Source organism: Acomys minous, assembly GCF_964271855.1.
Source record: "Acomys minous genome assembly, chromosome: 15".
NCBI classification, from domain to species: domain Eukaryota; kingdom Metazoa; phylum Chordata; class Mammalia; order Rodentia; family Muridae; genus Acomys; species Acomys minous.
Window position 1 is genome coordinate 60107374 of NC_140497.1, and position 21675 is coordinate 60129048.

General features: G+C 43.5%; 1 long non-coding RNA gene across 1 annotated transcript in view; it reads right to left on the reverse strand.

The window, feature by feature from the left end:
• Window positions 1–15047: 15047 nt before the first annotated feature.
• The window catches only part of LOC311584918, a 29963-nt gene continuing 23335 nt past the window's right edge, over window positions 15048–21675 (reverse strand). The window contains exons 2-4 of the long non-coding RNA XR_014775035.1: window positions 19424–19608; window positions 17649–17721; window positions 15048–15092 (exon numbers count right to left, since the gene is read on the reverse strand). This is a non-coding gene — a long non-coding RNA (uncharacterized lncRNA). The remainder of the gene's footprint in view (window positions 15093–17648; window positions 17722–19423; window positions 19609–21675) is intronic.

Sequence of the window (21675 nt, forward strand, 5' to 3'; positions counted from 1 at the left end):
ATGGTCAAGAAACACCTAAAGAAATGTTCAGTGTCCTTAGTTATCAGGGAAATGCAAATCAAAATGACTCTGAGATTCCATCTCACATCCATCAGAATGGCTAAGATCAAAAATTCAAGCGACACCACATGCTGGCGAGGATGTGGAGAAAGGAGACCACTCCTCCATTGCTGGTGGGAGTGCAAATTTGAGCAACCACTTTGGAAATCAATCTGGCACTTTCTCAGAAATTTGGGAATAGTGCTATCGCAAGACCCAGACATACCACTCCTGGGTATATATCCTAAATGAATTCTTTTCTTCTTCTTTCTGGACCTACAACCAACTTTCATTTACCAGTTGCAGTTAAAAATGGAGACTAAAGGTTCCCTTTCTGAAACTCTTGCTGAAGTTAAATAAGAGACACTAAAATGTAATGGTGTGAAAACAGGCATTCACGAGTCTTCAAAGATGCCTATAACAGGGAGACTCATTGCAAAACTAGATCATTAAAATGTTTAAAACTCAAAACAGTCTTAATACCTTCCAAGAGAGAGGAGTTAAATACAGAAAAAAAGCAATGCAGCCAGCAAAAATGTCTTAGATGAGCCCACTGTGTTAAGGCAAAAGGCCAACAGTACCAATGCATGTGGTTCATGTTTCCAAGAGGCAATGTGAGAAATTGTTAATGATGCTGGGTCTGTGGGGTTGGTAGTGGACTTTCATTTATTACTGTATCATTTTCCATGCTGGTAGAAAATATTAAATACATGTTACATTAATAACTTAAAAAGATAGAACACACTGGATCTACTGATGTCTGTAGTCTTCACATTTTTTGGTTTTTGGATTCTCTGTTTTACTAGCAGTCCCAAAGACTCAAAAATGAGGCCGGCCATTATCAAAAAGCCCATAAAAATAAGTGTAGAATAATCATGGCGCACATATTATTTTTGTTTACTGTTATTTAGCCATTGCCTCACAGGAGGTCAAATCTTCCTTAAGCAACAGAGAGACGAATATTTTTATTTTTGATGCTTACAAAAATAGTTCACAGCCTCAGAATCTTCAGGTTATAACCTGAAGCATCCACAAAATTCACGGCTGTGTTCAAAGAGAAGCTGTTGGGCACTGTTGCGTGTCCCTTTAATCCCAGCACCTGGGAGGTAGGAGAAGATGGATCTCCATGAGTTCAAGGCTAGCCTGGTCTACATAGCAAGTTCCAAGCCAACCAGGTATCTACAGTGAAACCCCGTGAAACAACAAAACTATGAGAAGCTAAGAGCAGGGTCAAGAGCTTGCTGTGAGGCAATGCCCCCTCCAGTGATGGAGGAGTTGTCTTTCTTCTTTTATACCCAAGGAGCTCTGAGCAGGGCAGCTGGTGGCCATGAAATCTGTGCTTGGGATCTGGAAGGGGGTGGGTGCAGACCACTCATACACCCGTTGAGAGAAAGTTTGTTGCCACAGCCCTTTGCCTTCCGCTTGGCTGAATATAATCAGGAAAAGTTGTGTAAACTGTATTTTCTTTGCCTTCTTCAGGGTCCACATGCTTCCTGACCTTTGGCCTTTTTTTTTTTTTTTTTTTTTTTTTTACTGTCACCTGCACATGAGCTTGGCTGACAGTCACATCCTGCTCATCTCCACTGCCCTGGACCGTGGCTGGGGCTCATCGAGCTGCCTGGGTCTCCTGCAGACTGTTGTCTTCATGTCACTTTCTGAAGATTCCATATGAGCATGTTGGTTTTCTTGCTTAACAGGGATGGAGACCTTGGACATAGGAAAGCTGAAGGGAACCGCCTACTAACTTACATGTCAGCCTACGTCCTGGGAAATACATTGGACTTCCATGGTTTCCTTTCAGGTAGCTATGTCTTTAGGACAGATGGGCAAACTATTTGCTCAATGGTAGCTGGCCAGCATCTGCTTCCTTCTGGACAAGGCTATGGAAATGTGGAGAGAAGAGTGGATCAGCATTAAGTGTCCACGTTGTCTCGCCACAGCCTATAGGAAGCCAACGTACGTCACAAATGACACAACCCATGTCACGATGTGGTGGGAGGGCTGACCCCACAATATGGTAGAAGGGCTGACCCAAGAGTCAGGAAAATCTAATGTTAAGGCCAATTCCATCACTAATGTGTTCTGAGTCCTGTATCTTCATTAGTAAATGGATGAGGCTGAAGTCTTGTCTTGCTAGGTGTTGGCTCTATGGTTCTACGGCAAAGCCGTGGGCAGCGCTTCTTCTCTATCTGGAGAGCTACAGCTTGTCGGTCCCCACATGGCTCCTTGAAAAAGTCCCTTACTCATGAGGCCAAAACAAGTAGATGTCTAGTCTTTTCTGAGGTATTCTGTGGGGGGGGGGGGGGGGGAAACGTATGTTTTCAGAAACTATTATGTAAGGGATAAAACAGAGAACTGTTCTCCTGCCCAACCGCAGCCTAAGAACCTTAGTATGGAAAAAGGTATAAAGGGAGGAAGATAATAGATATATGATAGATAAATAGATAGATAGATAGATAGATAGATAGATAGATAGATAGACAGACAGACAGACAGATAATATCCAATTCGTCACTAGAAAGGTGGGTGGATGGGTGAATGTGTCTCTAAAGACAGACTACATTGGTTTAGATCAGATTATAAACACTTCAATTTTCTAACTGTATCATCTCAAATCAATCTTTTCAACTATTTGTGACCCTGTCAATTTAGTATCAGAATTCTAGTAATAATATTCACAAGATGGTGTGTTTTTTCTAACACACACACACACACACACACACACACACACACACAGACCCCTCTATCTCTCCCTCACACAGGCATACCTTTGGTAATTACTACTTCCCTAAGTGGGTGGATTGTATGAAGTATGTTGTTGTGCGATACTTTTCCAGTGTTTTCCTTAACAATATACCTTGCATTCCAGAGCTTTAATTCCTATTATTATCATCAAACATTTAAGTGGCTTCAGAATTTTCAATAGATGTCCTTCAATGTGCCTTTTTTATTGTGTGACTATTTCTGTGAGATGAGCTTCTATCTGGCTGAGCTATAAACAGGTGCACTAATATATGCTACAGAAACAGGCGTAAAGCAACATTATCCATTTGCATTCCCATTAGCAAGTCATGAGTTTGTCTGCTTCTCTGTGTCTTATTCATATTGATTTGGGGGGCGGCAGGGGTGAGATGGGGGTTTCTCTGTGTAACCTTGGTTGTCTTGGAACTCACTAATTAGATCAGGCTGGCCTCAAACTCGGAGATCCACCTGCCTCTGCCTCCCAAGTACTGGGATTAAAGGTGTGGGCCATACCCCGCAAGCCATGCTGAATTGTTTTAACGTTTTAAAATCTGCCCATTAAAATAAAAATAAAACGTTTTATTGAAACTTAGAATATTCTAGTTATTCTTGGTTCTGATCAAGCTTTTCAAACCTTTATTGTGTTGTGTCCTACTCGCCACCACTCCATAAATACAGTATTTATCTAGAACTGTGACTAAGCATGAAAAACGCAGCATGCTAATGTCTGCTGTTAATGTGGTTGCCATCCTGGCTCTGACTTGCTCAGGTTAGCATCACAAAATGGGACAAAAGAGAACAGTTCCACCTTCGCCCTCTTTTCTCTCTCTCTCTCTCTCTCTCTCTCTCTCTCTCTCTCTCTCTCTCTCTCTCTCTCTCTCTCTCCTGTTCCTTCAGTCACTGGACTCAGAAATCCAAAATTTGAAATTGAGACTATTTTAATAATACTATTTTACAAGCAAATCAACAGCTACGCTGGGGGAAATCAAATAAAATCTAAATGTTCCTGTCTTAGCAAATGACCTTCAAGATCTTGAATCAAAACTCCCTGATAGTGGAAACATGAGCGAGGAGCAGAGATCTGGCATGCTGCCAGTCTTCAGGGGACACAATCTACTGAAGACTACGGCAACAGAAAATTCACAATGGTCATTCTTGGAATCTGACACTAGGAATGACAGCACTGATGTAACACGTCACATGGATGAAGTCAGAAGTCATTCTTCAGTGTCAATGTCAACCTCTTGGGAGTCCCATTAAAATGCAGATTCTAATTTAGTAAGCTGAAGTGGAATTTGAGGTTTGCACATGTGAACACCCCCTGGGTGATATCAATGCATGCATAAAAACCTCCTGGGCTATACTGATGCAGGGCTTCATGGACCATACCATGATAGCAAGGAAAGTAACCGTAGTGTTGTCCATTAGCATATTAAATTAAAGACCAGAAGGAAAGAGTAAATACTCACAAATATCTTAATCAAATTATACAGTAGCCACACCATTGAGCATTATCCAGGCATTTATTGAATAATAAAGATACAGCAACTATTTCAAAGGAATTTCATATGGGTGTAAAGTTAACTATTATAGAGAAAATGTGAATGAATTAGGTTTTTGGTCACCTGAGACAGGATGACGCCTGGTGGGATTTACTTCTGTGCTGACATGTCTATTGGTGTCTTCACAGTTTAGGTCTTATTTAGCAGGCCATAGTTGACGTAGCAAGGGTGTAGTTCCCTGTCATTTTCAGGAGATACAACCTCACAGAAGACTTTCTGGTAATCTGGTCCTTACAATATTTCCTGCCCTTCTTCTAAGATGCTCCCAGAATCTGTTGGGGCTAAACATCCCACAACCAGCTGTTCTCTGCACTCTGACTAGTTGAGGTTTTCTGCAGTGTTCTCCACCTGCTGCAAAGGAACACTTCTTTGACGAGAGGTGAGACCTGCACTTATCTGCCGGAATGAGTACTTAGAAGGCGGTTAGCAATCACGCTGTCTTAGGAAAGCAGTGGTGGTGGGTTCTCCTCCAAGACCCATGTCTGCCAGTAGCTGGGTAGGTCTCCAGTTCCAGGCATCGTTCTCTCTTGTTGAGCAGGTGTTAGGTCCAATCAGACAGCTGTTGGGGCAGGTGTTAAGTCCAATCAGACAGCTGTTGGGGCAGGTGTTAAGTCCAATCAGACAGATGTTGGTTATCATTAAGATATTTTGCCACTGTACCATGAAGGATGATTCCATGCTGGTCACCACCATGGTTCATAGATGTCACATCTAAGTGGGACAATTGGTTGGTTCCCTCTCTTAGTACCTTCTAGTACTACAGAACCTAGTCCTCAAGGAGGAGGCTTTTAGGCTTCCAGAGTGAACCCTGTGGGTCCTGTGTCTGAAGTATGAGGTGTGTTCAATAATAAGGACTTACCTTTAACCTCTAGAGGCCACCATTGGCAATGGCAATAGCCTATATTGTTTTGGGAGTCTCTTGGACTTAACTGACCAACAATCCAAAATGTTTCTCATGCATGGTGCTGGAGTTTTCATTAGATAGCCTATGGTTGTTGGGGTGTGTACTGTCAACCAAGTGGCATAACTTCACCTATAATATATAGACATATTATATATAATTTTAGGTAAATTAAAAAAAGTAATGTCATCTGGGAGGCAGAGGCAGGCAGATCTCTGTGAGTTCAAGGCCAGCCTGGTCTACAGGGTGAATCCAGGACAGCCAAGGAAGGCTACATAGAGAAACCCTATCTCAAAAAACCAAATATAGGACTCCTTATGGCTTTTTCACACATCCTTGGTGTCATTTTTTTCTCCTCCCTACCTCTCCTTAAGTATTGGTCTCCCTCCCCTTCCCCAGCTAAATTCCCCCTCCCAGTTTTCCCACGCCCCGCTTCATACCACCTGTATCCTGCCATTTCTGTCTAGTACTTCTCCTCCGTCGTCCCTTTTTACTTTCCTCACTTCTGTGTTTATTCCAGGTCATACACTCCTATCTGAAGATTTGGAACTAGAAACCACAGATGAGAGAGAACATGGACCATTTGTCTTTCTGGATCTGGATTACCTCACTCAATATAATATTTCTAATTCTGTCTTGAACAGTATGCCATTGTGTATGTATCACATTTTTGTCACCCATTCACTGGTTGAAAAACATTTAGATTGTTTCTATTTCCAAGCTACTGTGGCTAGAGCAGGGTGTCAAGTCCTCTGGGCATATGCCAAGGAGTGGTATAGCTGGGCCATACGGCAGACTTATTTCTAGCTTTTAGAGACTCATCTACATGGATTTCCAGTGTGTTTACATCCGTTTGTAATCTTCTTCCGGTGTTTTAATTTTCTTTCTTCGAATGACAAAGATTGTGATTTCCACCTTGCACGGGCCATTGTCCTGAGTTTTGCTATAGTGTCTAGTGCTCAATGTCATCTAAAGGATATTTGATGGTTCTACTCTGAGATCATGCTCACCAAGCTCCAGGGACCTTGGCATCTTGGATGCCTTCCCCTCTCACCCCCCAGGAGCCCTCCTCTGACCTTCCTCCAGAACTTAATCTCCATCATTACAGAAAGATAGGAAAGCCATCAGCTGGCTCTTATGTAAGCCACCTGCATCTGCTTGTGTCCTGTTTTTATTTTTTGTTTGTTTTATAGTAACCACATCTTCTGGGCTTGGGACCCATTATCTGTCCAATTCCTAAATCCCCAAGGCTAAGGGGAACCCCTTCCTTGTCTCAGTGCCCTCCCAGCCTCATTTGTAATCTCCCCAGTTTGCAATCATTGCCATGCTCCACACTTCTCTTGTGTTAATGTCATGGCTGTATTTTTTGCTTTTATTCTTATATTCATATAAACATATTTCTAAGTGATATACTAATACTATGTTTCTCAAAACTTTTAAAAAGACCATCCTAGAGTTAAGAGGTTAGCAGCCATATGATATTCCAGGTGAGGATATGATGTAATTGACTCAAATATTCCCTAAGAGCTATTTGGGTTGTCTAGAGTTCTTTGACAAATTCTTCAATGAATACACTTGCTATAAAACCCATGTATGTGGTGTTTTTGTTTCATTTTGGCAAACTTCTTAGGTGTGTTAGGTTTTTTTAAAACTACATTAATTTAAATTTTAATAAACAAAGACATGATTTGGCAATTCCTAAAAACTTTCAGCAATTCATTTCTAATAACAATGTATAAGATCACTCCTCCCTACCTTGCTTTTATCTGTATTAAATATTATCAATAATTTAATTTTAATCAAATTACGTTAATTTTTATTAAGTTCTGAAGGAAGGCTGAAGGAGGGTTCCCTGGGGGGTGAGAAGGGGAGACATCTTAGGATGCCCAAGGTCCCTTTAGTTTGGTGAGAATGAACTTAAGAGTAGAACCATCAACTATTCTTTATATGATATTGAGCACTAGACACCATAGCAAAAGTTAGGGCAATGTCCTGGTAAGGTGGAAGTTACAACTTTTAATTAGCAAAACCAAATTCTAGTGGAATGATCACTATTGTTTCATCACTATTCCTGTTTCCTCAGCACACATGAAGTTTTTAAAACATTGGCTTGAGGAAAAGATAACATCTCAAAATGTCAATCTGAGCTTGCCATGGGCTCGCACTAGAACTCTGGTAGCTTCTCCCCCACCTTCCCACCCCAGACCCCTTCACCCCGAACAGAATCACAGACTCAAGCTTCAGGCCAATGTGAAGAAGACTAGGAAGCCTCAAATACATTCTGTTCCTCTCCCAGAGACCAGATAAGATGTTGGGTAGAAGGATGCGCTGTAAATTGGGGTGTCAAAGATCCACTCTCCTGGAGCAGAAACAGTTACAGGAAGACCACCAAGTGGGAGGGAGAAACACCTCCCACCAAGAAAACCAGGAAACAGAAGCACAGGAAATCCTTTCGGGAGAAACTTTGAAGCATGGATGCTCGGGCTCCCCCTCCCCAGTCACTGGCAAGCTTCCACCTACAGTCTGGATCTATAAGAGCGCCACAGCTGGGTGAAGAACTCCTGCGTCTTGCCATGAAAGGTAGGGTGGGGCGCCATGCCAGCTCAGACCCCTTCTCGTGAGGAAATTAAGCAAGAAAATTGGAAGTTTCTCCAAAAGCCCATTGGAACCACGCGTACCTGACACCATGGCTGGTCTCGACACACCTGTATCTTGCAGTTTTAGTGTGTTTCCTCTTTCTCAGTTGACCTGTTCTTATGACACTTTATAAGCACTTTTTATGTGTTACATATTACATATTAGTAGACCTGCCGTCAGATGTGTCACAAATAAATTTTTTTCTTGCTTATTCAAGGAACTTCTGATTTTATTATTGTGCTGTGTCAGGTTTTGATTTTTATGTCATTAAATCAAAGTTTTTCCTTCACATCTTGTGGGATTTTAGTCTTGCTTAAGAAAGTGTACATGAAAGCCAACTGGGGGTGGCGCACACCTTTAATCCCAGCACTCAGGAGGCAGAGGCAGATGGAGCTTTGAGTTCAAGGCCAGCCTGGTTTACAGGGTGAGTTCCAGAGCAACCAGGATTACACAGAGAAGCCCTGTCTGGAAAAATTTGTGTACATGGATGTTCCTCTAGATTATATTTTACTAATGTAAAGAGGTTATAAAGTCATCACCTTCATACCTGTAGATAGTTAATCTACCTGTAAGTTAATTTTGTATGTAGTATAGAAGTCAAGTAGTGATCTACTCTTATTGCCTTGGTTCAATTCTTGTCTCTACCACTTATCGGCTGTTTAACTTTAGACCAGTTACTGCACCTTGCTGTGTCCAGTATCTTCATTGGCTAGTGAGGAGGATAACAATTATGGTCTATCCCAAGGGCTTGTGCAAATTGAGCTAATGCATAAAGTCCTGGGGTGCCAAGTGGTGGGGAGCAAGGCCTCGTTAATGCTAGCAGATACACTTCAGGGTTTTGCTTCCGATGGTCTATATGTAATGTTATACATTTTTATTAGCTTTATGGTAAATCATAAAGTCTAGAAGGGAAATTCTCTCTCCATAGTCCTCTTTTAGCTATCTTTTTCACTTTTCAAAAATTTTATGTGTATAGTTACTTTTCCCCCTGCATGTCTGGGTAGCACATGTGTGCAGTACCTGCAGAGGTCAGAAGAGGGCGTCGGATTGCCTGGAAGTAGAGCTGTGACAACTGCGAGCCACCATGTGGGTGCTGAGAATCCAACCCAGCTCTTCTGGAGGCACGGTCGGTGCTCTCAACTGATGAATCATCTCTCCAGCCCTTGTTTTCCGTGTGTTTGCACATACATGTGTGCATGTTTGCACATGCTTGTGAGTCCATGATGTGTTTGTGGAGATCAGAGAACAAATTTAAAAAGTGGGTTCTCTTATTCTACCATGTGTTTTCCCAAGGATCTAACTTGCCAGGGTTTGTGGCAAGGTATTGACCCACCTAGCCATCTTCGCTCTTCTGTCAGCAATTGATTTTAGTGTTCATCTTATACGTTTTAAAAACAACCTGACGGTACAATATTCACCTACACAAATTTTAAATTACTTAAAAATAACTTTCAATGAGGAGTGGAGCCTAGCTACCAGCTCCATCCTGTCCAGAATAAAACTAGTCTCATTAAACAAGAGTCAGACACAGAGATGGGATGTAGTGCAATCTTGTCCAACATGCCCAGCTCTTACTGTAGGGATGCTAAGTCAGAAAGCTCTTGAGAGAGCAGGAGAGCAGCTGCTCACTCACTCTTTTGTTCACTTGAACAAGCCCCACTAAGTTTTTGTGCACTGCTTCATTGTGCTAACAGACCTCTCAGCGCTTACACTGTGTGAGTGCTTTCACCAAGGCAGACCAAGCCACTCTGTAGCCACTGTTTTACCAGATCGTCCCTAATTATGAAACCAGGGTCTCCTCACTTGCTACCTTGGGGGCACAGTGCAAAGATTCTCCCGTGCTCACTTTGAACTGTCTTTAGCCTGTACGCTTTCTAGGATGAAATAGTTTATCTGGATTTGCGGAATCATTTCCTGTCGTTCTAAGATCAAGCACCATCTTGACGTGTAAACATGTTCTCTTCTGTCCGCCCGAGCAGCTCAGAGGGCACCAATTCAGGTTTCCCTTCCGATGGTGGCCAGGAAGAGCCCCAATAAATATTTCAAACATAAAAGGATTGTTATAACAAAGGGGTTTTAAAATCCCCCCTGGGTTATCTGAACAGCTTTCCGTTTCGTTCTGTTTTCACCTCCACCCTTCTCAAATGGGAAGAGCCTCTTCTTTTTTCCAAAACACAACACAAATTTACACAGAGATGGCTTGAAATTTGGAAAGAAAACGAACAACAACAGGAAAGACAGCAGCAAACAAGTGGAGACCTTGTAAACAAAGGCACAGATATTAAGTGGGAGAGACATGGTCCTCTTAAAAAAAAAAAACACCAATCTGAGTCCAGGCCAGCCTGGGTAATCCCTGTGGAGGACACTGGTCTTGATAGCGAGCAATTCTTGCCTCAGTGACAACTCCATGTAGCTGTGTTATAAACACTGGCCCATCAGAGCACGCATTACACACACCTTACTGTGACATGGCAAATGGTGTCTGGCTTCCTAGATAAGCTTTATGGAGAGTGAAGAGAAGGGGACAAAAGAAGTAGGTGAGAGACACAGAAAAAACACTTCCCTTAATCCTTTGATGTTCCCAAAGCGACCAGCAACAAAAGAAGTGTCCTTCTTACTTGCCCTCTTTGCAGAGATTGGAACAGAAGGCAAAATCTCAAAGGTAGCCCCCTTGGAGGAGATAGATGCCTATAAGCCTGAGACAAAGCAAATGGCAATGGGCATTTTTAAGACACATTTTCATTTTTACTTGAAATGGAGGTGGCTGTACATGTTTACACCACACGCTGTGACATTTCAATACACATGTACAATGTATGACAATCAGGGCAGGGGACCAGCCTATCTATAACCCGAACACTTTTATGTGCTGAGTACATTCAAAATTCTCTCCACCAGTTGCTGTCAACCACAGCCCTCCCGCTGTGCTATAACTCATGAAGTCATTACCCAACTGTACGAGAAATTGGCTGTGTGGGCTGTGCATCAATTGCAACGTTCCTTTATCCGGACCTCTTTCTCCAGTTGTTTACAATGCGTGTCATACTGAACTACTTCCATGAGACTTTCCTCTCTGACTATCAAAGAAAGCGCTTGCTAGCCCCCCGGGAAATTGCTAGGGAAGCTGAGCAGCCCAAGGTAATTTATAAAAACTTCAAATTTACAAACCATACAACTTCACAATGGAGTATTTAGCTAATTCAGGGATAATGGCGTTTGGCCCAAATGCAACAAAGACATTAGTATAAATGATAGAGTCAAAAGCATAGGTTACAAAAGACTTTGGAATCTGTCTGGTGACAGGTACTTGCTGGAGGGTTGCAGGAATGAACACACAAGCTCGTCCTCATCGTCCTGTCCTTCTAGTTTGGAATGGTGCACAAGAGTAAATTCAGGTGCTCTGGGAAAGTGACTGGTGACACTTTTAAAGCTGTTCAGAGCCAGGCATACAATTAGACTTCTGGTGAGTTCATTAATAACATTATAACAATGTAAAAACACGGGCTAGATGGTCAGTCCTTCTCACGTATAAATTACTCCAGCTAAAGCACGCATCTTTTCCCTGAAAACAATGCTATCCTCTTTCTTTCTCCAAAGTTTGTGATGTCATTGTTTCCATAGGAGCCTGTGTCTCTCTTTAGAGTTCCTAAGCACGTGTGCCTATTCAATATCTTTAATTGTATTCAACTACTTGAAAACAGCCTGACCTGGGAAGAACTGAGCAATAAAATCATATTTTTCCCTGCTGAGCAAAATTCATGTTGGTTTTTCAAAGTGGTTATTTGTACTTCTAAGTAATAGTAAATCAAGAGTGGGAAAGCAGATGGAAATAAAGCCAATAATTCATCGTTAAGACAGATGTGCTCTCTCACTCAAGGACTAACCCGGTCCAGGCCTGCTTAGCTTCCAAAATCAGATGAGATGGGAGTGTCCAGGGACAGATGTGCTTGCTATAGTTAAAAAGGAAAGAAAAGGAAGGTTGGCAGGTGATCATGGGGAAACTGTACTGCATGGCTGAAGATATGTCTCTAATATATCCGCAAACCTCCCAATGCCATTGATAAGATGCCGTGGGCTGCTCCTGGTACTCTGAGCAGCTGTCCTCACTGATGAAGTCACAGAGGCAGTGCCCTACAATAGCACATGTCCAATAAGTACCTACCAGATGAAGCTAGCTACTTAGTCAGCTCCTCGTTTAAGCCCGTACCACCTAAATCATGCGATGAATTAGACCGCAGGTCTACCTAAGCTTGGCGTTCACTTACAGTTAGATTTGTTCCGTTCACAATCGTTTATGACGAACTTTTTTTTTCTCTCTTAGGGAATGCAAAATGGAGACGTGGCTAAAAGTGGCCATTGCCTTCATCTTCCAGAAATTACTGGGTCTCGCAGAGGTGAAAAGGCCGCTCATCTAAGGTCAGACCTGCTTCCTGACGGGGCCACCCACTCTGGTGGACTTGCCAAAAGAACTCCCGGGTCTCATGCCTTGCCTGAGTGCCAGTGAAATGTCTCAATTCATGGTGGGAGAGCGGGGGATGACATGAAATATAGAAACAGCTTCAAACAATTGCTACTAGAAGGCTGAGTGGATGAGGCCTCCCCGCTTCCCAGAGAGAAAGTGTCTCCCCGGGATCACTTCCCTACCACAGTCTGTAACTCGCCTCTCTCCTGTTGGTGAATAAAAAGCTCGTTTTCAATAGTTCCCTTTCTCCGTGGAGCAGGCAGTGTAGGGGGGCTTGGAGCTGGGAGTGGGGGCAAGCTGCGCATGCTCGCATGCAGGGGCATGAAGCTGTATTCGGGACTGCAGGCTGCGGCGTGACCTTCAGGGCTCTGCAAGGCTTTCTCCCTCCCCTTCTCTCTTTCCTCACACCTTTCCCTATAGTCTCTAGGCAGACTTTCTACAGCGATCTAAGCTACTGAGCACTGTAAATCATGAGTTCAGAAGTATGTGAAGTCTTAGTAACAGATCTATTCAAATTGGCTTGCAGTTACAGAATTAAAAACCTTCTTAATTCCTCGTACTTCCCTGCACCAGGCTGTGCTAGAAAGTCACAGAAACAAACTTTGAGCCCTTTGTATAATTTCTCACTGAACTGCGTTTCTAACCACGCAGGAGAGCATCATAGGCCCTTGTTTTACAGATGAGATGATGAAGGCCCCAGGTGTACGGACAGGAAGACAGCAGTATTCCATGATGAGACTGGTGTCCTTGACTATTATTGGATATTGTCTCTCAAGGTAGATGGTCCAGGAAAACCCAGGAGCAGCATCTCAGGTGCGTACCTTCAGTTCTGTCTGTAGGGCTCCCAGTATTTGCTATGGGCGCTTGGTGACCTATCCTTTAGTCACTGGCAGAAACTGCAACCCCACGGGCCTGGCCTTGGAAATTGTCACTCAGCCACTAAGCTCCTAGCATCAGGCCATGGCATCACTGAGCAGCAACGCCAACACACAGAACCAGGCTAAGCCAACACCAGAGCCTGCACTTTCAGCACTTGCGCTTGCGAGAGCGCTGACAGTGAATGAATTTGATCTGAATGCTCTGTGGCCACCTGGCACAACCATCGCTGCGGCTGCTGAGAATTAGAGGCTACAAACTGATCCCTCTGGGACTGAAGCCTCTCTTTGAGGCACAGAGGATCTGAGGGCACAGCTGTGGTCCCTGCACCGTGTCTATATGTGTGGTAATGGAGCAGGGGCCGTGCCCTTTAAGCAGTCAGGCACTGGGACGCCACACCAGCCTCTTCCCTCCAACTACGTCTCCAGCCGGGACTCCACTCCAGAAATGGTTTCATCAATCATTAAATAATTTTCTTGCAGTAAAGCCAGACATGTGGGGTAAGAGATTCCCACTGCAGTGCTTTCTTGGCGTTAACGCCAATTTTATTTTATAATCACTGGCCTAAGGTTTGGCTCCTGATAACAGGAGTAACGCTAGCCATGGCATCTGGGGAAAATGACTCTTCTAACAGCTGGCTAACCCCACTTCTCTTGCCAGCTCTGCTCTCTCAGTCTCTCCCCTCTCTAGATGATCTCCACGTCTCTTTTCATGTCCTTTCTTTATCTCCCTCAAGACCTAGGCCCCCCCCCCGGGGACTCCCTGAGAGGCGAGTATAAGCTACAAAGTCAGTGTGACTCCTGTGGGACCGGGATACTTCCCTGAGCGGAGAAATGTGAGTTTCGTTATGCTGATGTGACAAAGCTTCAGACAGGGCCTGGGACATCAGAGTCAAGACCAAAGACAGAAACAGAACACCTAGTCTCTGCAAACAGAGATAGGACCCACGGTGACAAGGTGAGGCAGATGGGGGATTTGCATGTGAACACTGGCTATCTGAGCACAAGGGTGCTTATCAGAAACACATTTGCGAGGGAGAGAAAGAAAAAAAAATGTGATTTCTCATGGTGACATTTTTTGGAGACCAGCCAGGGATAAGGAGACAGTAGCGTCAGTGAGATGTTTTCCTTTGATGTCATGAAAATGAACAGAAGAGAGTAACATTTTATTTCTCTGGTCTTTAAATTTGCATGCTAGTGGATTCGTTTTACTGGCCATACAATATTTATATTTCAAATTAGCTGAGGTCTGAAAAAGCTAAAACTGCTTAAACCAAAAAAAAAAAAAAAAAAAAAAAGGGAGGGAAAGAAAGAAGGAAGCAAAGAAAAAAGAAAAGAAAAAAATATTATTTGTTCAGTTAACACACACAGCTTCCAGCACGGCTGCATCTAGACACTCATATGGTGTCACAGGAAATCACATCCATCTCTTGGCTCCTTTTCCCTTGATGCTGGTTTTGTTTCTCTGGCAGGCTTCCCTTCCATGGTGACAAGATATTCCACCCCCCATTGACTCTAGGTGAAAATTAATCTCTTTTCCAAGAATTCAAGCAAGACCCTCAGGCTTGTCTTTTTGATATGGTGTTGGTCAAGCACCCAGCCCAGAATAGTCACTGTGGCTAGGGCATTATGGGTATTCAGTGATCAGACCTGAGTCTTCAGTGCAGTTTAGAGCATCTCAACATCCAAACCACAAAATCTACATTAGGAGGATGTGATTCTTTGGAGAAAGAGATGGAACTCACATGTAGAAGGGAAGTGAGCACGCCAAACCACAGAAGGTCATGAACTTTCTTCTCTCGGATCTTGGAGAGAAGCCGTCATTAATCCATCTTTTTACTTGTCCTTTTTTTAGTATTAAGTTTTCTTAGCTTCTGCATCCAAACCACAAAAAAACCAAGACAAGTAAAAAATAAAAGTTGTTTTTTTTCTTTGAGTGATAGCACCAAATGCAATAAAAGAGAAGCCAATTTATCAACAAAAGGCCCTTCCCTGCCCCACCCCCTTGAAGGAGACTGCCCAGCTAGTTATAAAGACCCAGGAGTTATGTCCAGGCAGTGGTAAACACCACACATGTTAATTATGGGGCTGCTCTACTGGCTTAGAGCCACGCCTCAATTATTAGAGGGCATAGAATGTGAAGAGCCAGGCGTCAACACTAAAGCCCAGTGTTACCCACAGATCCAGCGGCTTCCTAGATGAGGCTTTGCCCCAGATGTTGCGAACAGTTGCACTGACTGGCTGACAGTCCCATCTGGTGAAATTGCCCCCCAACACATACCTAGATAGAGCTGTGGGTCATCTGACCCTCAACACATTTCATACGGCTTAATCAATTCACATCTAGTAGCCTGCCCCAAGCGCAGAAGGTGAGCACTTTATCATTTGAGGAGGAGGAAAAAGACTCAGTGGACCCAAGAACTCAAAGAAGGAGCCAACAGGGAAAACTGAGCCTCAGACTGCTGCTTGAAACTGAATTCCTTCTTGCCCTGGCCCCATCTCCAACTTAGCCAAATCCCCAGAGTCTTCCTCAGTGTATCCATTGCCGGTTTTGTTCCTGCAGCAAAGCACATGAGAAAAGCCATTTGAAGAAGGAAGAGCTTATTTTGGCCCACAAGTCCAGTGTGTAGTCCATCGCTGTGAGAAAGTCAAGGCAGGAACTCGAGGCAGTTAGTCACAATGCATCCGCAAGCCAATCAACGAACACTGATGCTCAGCCAGCTTTCTCTTTTTTATCTAGCCAAGGACCCCCCCCCAACCAGCCCAGAAAGCAGGGTCACCCACAGTCAAGGCAAATCTTCCCACCCCAATTAATCTAATCTAGAAAAGCCCTTCCAGGTGTGCCCACAGACTTGTCCTCTAGATGGCTCTCAAACTTGCCATCCTCCTGCCTCTGCCTCCTTTAGGTGTTTGTGCGACTGGCTCATAGATGGCTCTCAGTCTAGTCTGCTTCACAATGGAATTAACCATCACACTCGTCCATCCTTAATCATCTGTAATTGTAAACAATGGCCAGAGAGAGACAGAAGAGAAATGGAAAAGGCGGAAGGCAGGAGTGTAAGGGCATCTGAGTAGACTAAAGGAAGGTGTGATCAAAGAAGCTACAAGGGAAGAGAGACACAACTTCATGACAGGGGCCGGTCACAAAGAGTCTCCACCTGACAGTCAGTTTTCATTTTTATAATTTTAATTAAATTGTAATTATAACACCCCCTTCCCTCCCCTCTCTCCAATTGCTCCCTCATGTCTGCTTCCTCCAACCTCTGCCATGCTCCCGACTCCCTCTCAAACTCACACTTTTTCCTTTGATTATTTTATTCATTTATATTTATTTTTATTTGATGTGCACCGGTGTTTTGTCTGCATGTGAAAGTGTCAGATCTTGGAGTTACAGAAAGTTGTGAGCTGCCATGTGGGTACTGGGAATCGAACCCAGGTCCGCTGGAAGAACAGTCAGCACTCTTAACCACTTCCTTTGATTATTATTGTTATGTATATTTATATGTACGCAGATAGACAGACAGAGAGGAAGGAAGGAAGGAAGGCAGGGAGGGGGGAGAGAGAGAAACAGAGAGAGAGAGAGAAAGAAAGAAAGAAAAAAAGAAAGCAAGCAAGCAGCCCAGCTTGTCCGTATAGCATTGCTTCTACGCACATGATTTCAGGGCTGACCACTTGGTACTGGATAATCAACTATGAGGTTCATCCCTCGAGAAGACTCATTCTTTTTCTATTAACTTCACTTTATCCCAGAATCTCCTCAACACACTCATTTACCTCAACTGCTTCACTTACTTCTCTAGAAATTGGAACTGTGCTGTTTTTTTAACAAGTCGTCTACGAATAGCATCTGGTACCCAGCTTGACCACAAACGGCCAGTCCCATCTTGCAGTGGTCTGTGCTACCTGCCCTGTTACAAGCTAACATTTATTCCTGGTGGAACAAAGCCATGTACTTCATAACCAGAAGGCAAAGAAGTGAAAGAGGACGAGAAAAGAGCCCAACAATCCTCCCCAGGGGCACACACCTTTAAATCCAAAAGTCTGCCACTCAACTTCACTTCTGAAGTTTTCACTGCCGCCCAATAGCCCTGACTGAGAACAAATCTTCAATATATGGGCTTTTGACAAACTAAAACTTAGCCAATGCATAGCACTATAAGGGTTAAATATGTAGCCAAATTTGTCTGTCCTGCAGCGGATGTATTAAAAGCCCTTCACTGACATTTCAAATACATCAGTCACTTGATCCAGCAATCTCACGTCTGGAAAATCAGCTTTCTTCATGAAAAACACGGGCAAATGAAGATGCGCACACAATCCCCATGTAGGCATTGAAATGGCGAACGGGAGAAATTAGAGTGCCCAGCTAACCTGCACCTGCCTGCAGGAGGAGGCTGTAAGTTCTCAGGTGAAGAATGCAGCCATATTACCTGACTCAGACCTCTGGTGCAGCCATGTTGTGTGGTTCCGGGCAAAGCACCTGTCACGGCCCCAGTCTCTCTGCTTTGTGAGACAGGAAAGACAGAAGTGTAAGTGTCGACTTCATAAGTCACAGTGAAAGTCAGAGTTAACACATAGAATACGCTAGAAGACATACATAATAAACTTTATTATATTCCAACTATTTTTACCACTTTCTTTTATTTTTGCTTCTGCTGGAGTGTGATTTGTATATTCGACCAACCCTAAGTTGTTGAAATCGTATGGATCTGGGTAATCGTACAAAATTGTGAAACTCCCAGCACAATCAAAGAAAAAAACTATTTTGTCATCTCAAAAAACTTCCACGTGTCCTTCTACGCATCCACTCCTCAGTCTCAAGGAGTGCTGAGCTGCGTGAGGTTAGGCTGTTTTAGACTATGACGGAGATGGAGTCTGTCCCCGAAATCCTGCGTCACCCGTGACTTCTGCATCACTCACAGAGGTGGCTGTATGTGGTTGTGCTTTCACTTTTTCTGCTGAGCAGTGTGTCACAGCATGGCTGCAGGGCAATCTGCTCTCCCACTCACAAGCTGACAGATGGTCCAGAGGTGGCCATCGCGTTCAGCTTCCGTGAGTAAAACTGCCCTGAGCTCCATGGACAAGTGTGTCTATATCCAGGGTTCCATTTCTGCAAAAGCCAGATTTGTGAGTCATGGGTTGGGCATGTTTAGCTTTACAGTGAGCTATCGACGGCTTCCATAATTGTGTTATCATTTTTACATTTCTGTATGCCACATGGTGACTAGTTTAAAAAGGAAGTACTCAAGGTGTTGATTTGAAAGCTTTGGGCAAAAAATGTTTGCAGTGTCAGTGCATTTCACTTAAGAGCGAGTATAAACACAGTTGCACAGTTACGAAATGGGAGGCAAACCCAGTTTTTGTTTTTATTTATTTACTTTTTAATAGTAGTTGCTTCTGGAGAGTGGCCTGGAAGAACAAAGGAGATGTTTTTTCATATTTGTCCAAATGGCAGAATTCTGATTTTTTTTCTTCTTTAAAGATATTTTTCAAGTAAATAAAAGCATTAATTTCACTTGAAGATGATACTCAGTTGGGAAGAGACTCCCTCCTCTCCCCGAGATCCCTGCCAAGCAGCCGCTAAGGTTGGAGGATGTGGGAAGGCCGGTGGCAACACAGCTGTGAGAAGGCTACGACATCTCACAGAGGCCAGGAGCAACAGGGCCATGCTGGAAAGACTGCTCCGACCTGCTAACACACGGTGCGGTGCACACAGCGTCCCATTCCTCCTTGGTGACAACTGATTGCTTTCCACACTTAGGCTAAAAAGACAGAAAGGCGGCTCCCTTGTTTGTCTTTGTTTTTTGTTTGGTTTGGTTTGGTTTCAAAATTATAATCACTTATTTTTAAAGGGAGCAAATCATTCTTGGATTACTAAATGCTGCTCAGGAATTCATAGCTTTCCTAAACACTAACAAAGACTCCAGGGGATTCCAAGACATCCAAAAGGTCAAAAACGCATCAGCATCTGCTGCAGGGTCTACTATTATTTTAAGCTTTCCTAAACCTTTATGACGTCTCTTTCATGGAAGCAAAGAAAGGCAGCCCCTCGTGAGTGCTCCTGACTGACACTGCGCATGTCTTCAAAGGAGCAGGGTTTGCCAACCACCAACTTGACGGTCTCCAGGCCCAGCGTGGTCCTCCCAAGAAGTCTGTCTTTTGACTGTCCCCAGTCAGACGCAGTAAAACAATACACCTTCCGAACCTGTTTGTTGACGGTCTCCAGCTGGCTACTAGCCCCCTCTCTGCCTCGGGGCCGGTGGTCCCGAGCTTTGCCTCTCAGGTCAGCGTGTCTAGTCGGTTAGTCATTTGCTTCAGCGCCACTCTTCCAGGAAAAGCCCTATTGTTCCTGCACTTCCGGATCGCTTACTTCCTGTCATTTTTTTCCCCCTGCGGGGAAAGAAGAAAGACCATTCAAAAATCACAGGACCTCTGATGCATTTCACAATGGTAGTTTATTATAATTATGTGCTTGATTTGGGGTCGGGGTGAGCACTAGGTCTTACCTAACTTAACAGACAGTGCCGTTGACTGCCGGTCAGATCCCACCCGGGGCTCAGCATGAACGCTGCCTGTTTACACCCACACTCAACGGATCACTAGATGGGGAAGATGATGCTTATCTCCGAGAAGGCTGAACATCTTCCCAGGCCAGGGAGGCGGGACAAGCGCCTAAATAGGTGGAAATGTCTCCTCGGCGTTCCTGTCCTTCCTTTAACTCACACCAAAATAAGAACGGGGTCAGAGAGGAACTGAGCCTTGCTACCCAGGAGGGACTGAGTCACTAGGGAAGGTAACAGGCAGGATGGGAACTCAGAAAACTAGAACTTGGGTTGGAGTCTTGGAATAGACAGACATGCACACGCGTGTACATGTGCACACATGCGCTGACATGCATATGCTCTCTAGTCTTTGTAGGGGACTGACTGGGCCCAGGGTCTTGTGGATTGCTAAGTCAGCGCTCTACCACTAAGTTACACTCCCAGCATGCCTTCTTGAATTCTACACATTGGTGTATACATATTGTCAAAGACTTTTTTCAAGTTCACACAGCTGTTCAAATAGCTGAACCACAGCTGACTTGTGCCTATCCAACAATGAAGTTAGCACAAGAATAACCTATTCACCATTTCTGCATCTTCTGGTCATTTACTCAGCTGTTTAGCTTTTAGTATATTAATGTGTTAAAATAAGAATAATAAAACTCAGAGGATTTGTTTCCATACAGCCTTGGGAATGAAATTAATTTAGATGTATCTTTTCCACACACAGATTCCTTTTCCTCTTTGCCTTAGTTTTGTGGCTTTTTCCCTAGTTAAAGTATTGCGATAATGTAATGAGGAATGTGAAAATGCTCTGGAAACCATCCTTTGCTACATAAAATTTATCATTATTGCTTTCAGAATTTTTTAACGGAAGTATATGACTCAATAATAAAAATTCATCTTATGGATGACAATGATCGGATAGGGAAAATGTTTATGATATTTGGAAGCAAGGGAAATGCGTAGGTTTATCACTGCTCGTGGGTATGTGGACTGTCACATCCCTTTTAGGGGAAAAATTGATACCTATGCAGTCTTTGAACTTGTATGTGAGTGTGAGAAACAAAAGTGTTACTACATCCTCAAATATAAAGAGATAAGGAATAAATCTAAAATAGCCCAAAGATTTATCAGAAAGGGCTGATTATACACAAGGGCCTTTTTACATACCAAATACCATAAATCATTCTTGTTAAAGCCTCTTTAGGTAGGTACTATGTGATAATTTCCAAAGCCTTTGCCCAGATGTGAACAGCTCCCGTGTTACCCTGCCACACTTGTGCCCACACACACACATGTGCTATGAACCCATTTATTCTCTAACAGACAAGCAGGGTCCAGTAGACATACAAGCTGAGCAACAAATGTAAATCACATATGCAACTTGAAATTTCCCCAGAGCCACACTTGGGGAAATAGAAGGAAACATGTGAAATGTACTTCATGAACCCGAAATATTATAGACATGCAACTGACATGACATATTTTTGAGAAGGGTTATATTGTTTCATAAGGGTTTTTTTTCCTTTGGTTTTGTTGTTTTGTTTTAAGAACTGGTGTGTGTTTCGCAGTTATAGCACACTCCCAGGGTTTGATGGGCTATGCCCAGGGCACATGTCCTGGCTGCTTCCTAATTGGACGTCAAAGGTACAAGGTGACAACTGTCCTGAGTACAGGAAAGGGAAGGGTCAGAGACAGGGCTGCTTTTTACTTTTGTGCTTCTTGAATAAAATCATTTCTACTGCCATTTTTTGTTGTTGTTGTTGTTTGCTGTAACTTATTATTCGCCCTGGTTTACACTCAGAGCTGGGTGAGCCGTGGAGTGTGAGGACGCTGTCAGTAGAAAGCGGCTCCTTCTTGTCCCTTTTCCTCCTGTCCGTGGTTAATCGTTCAAGGAAACCTGTCCCAGGAA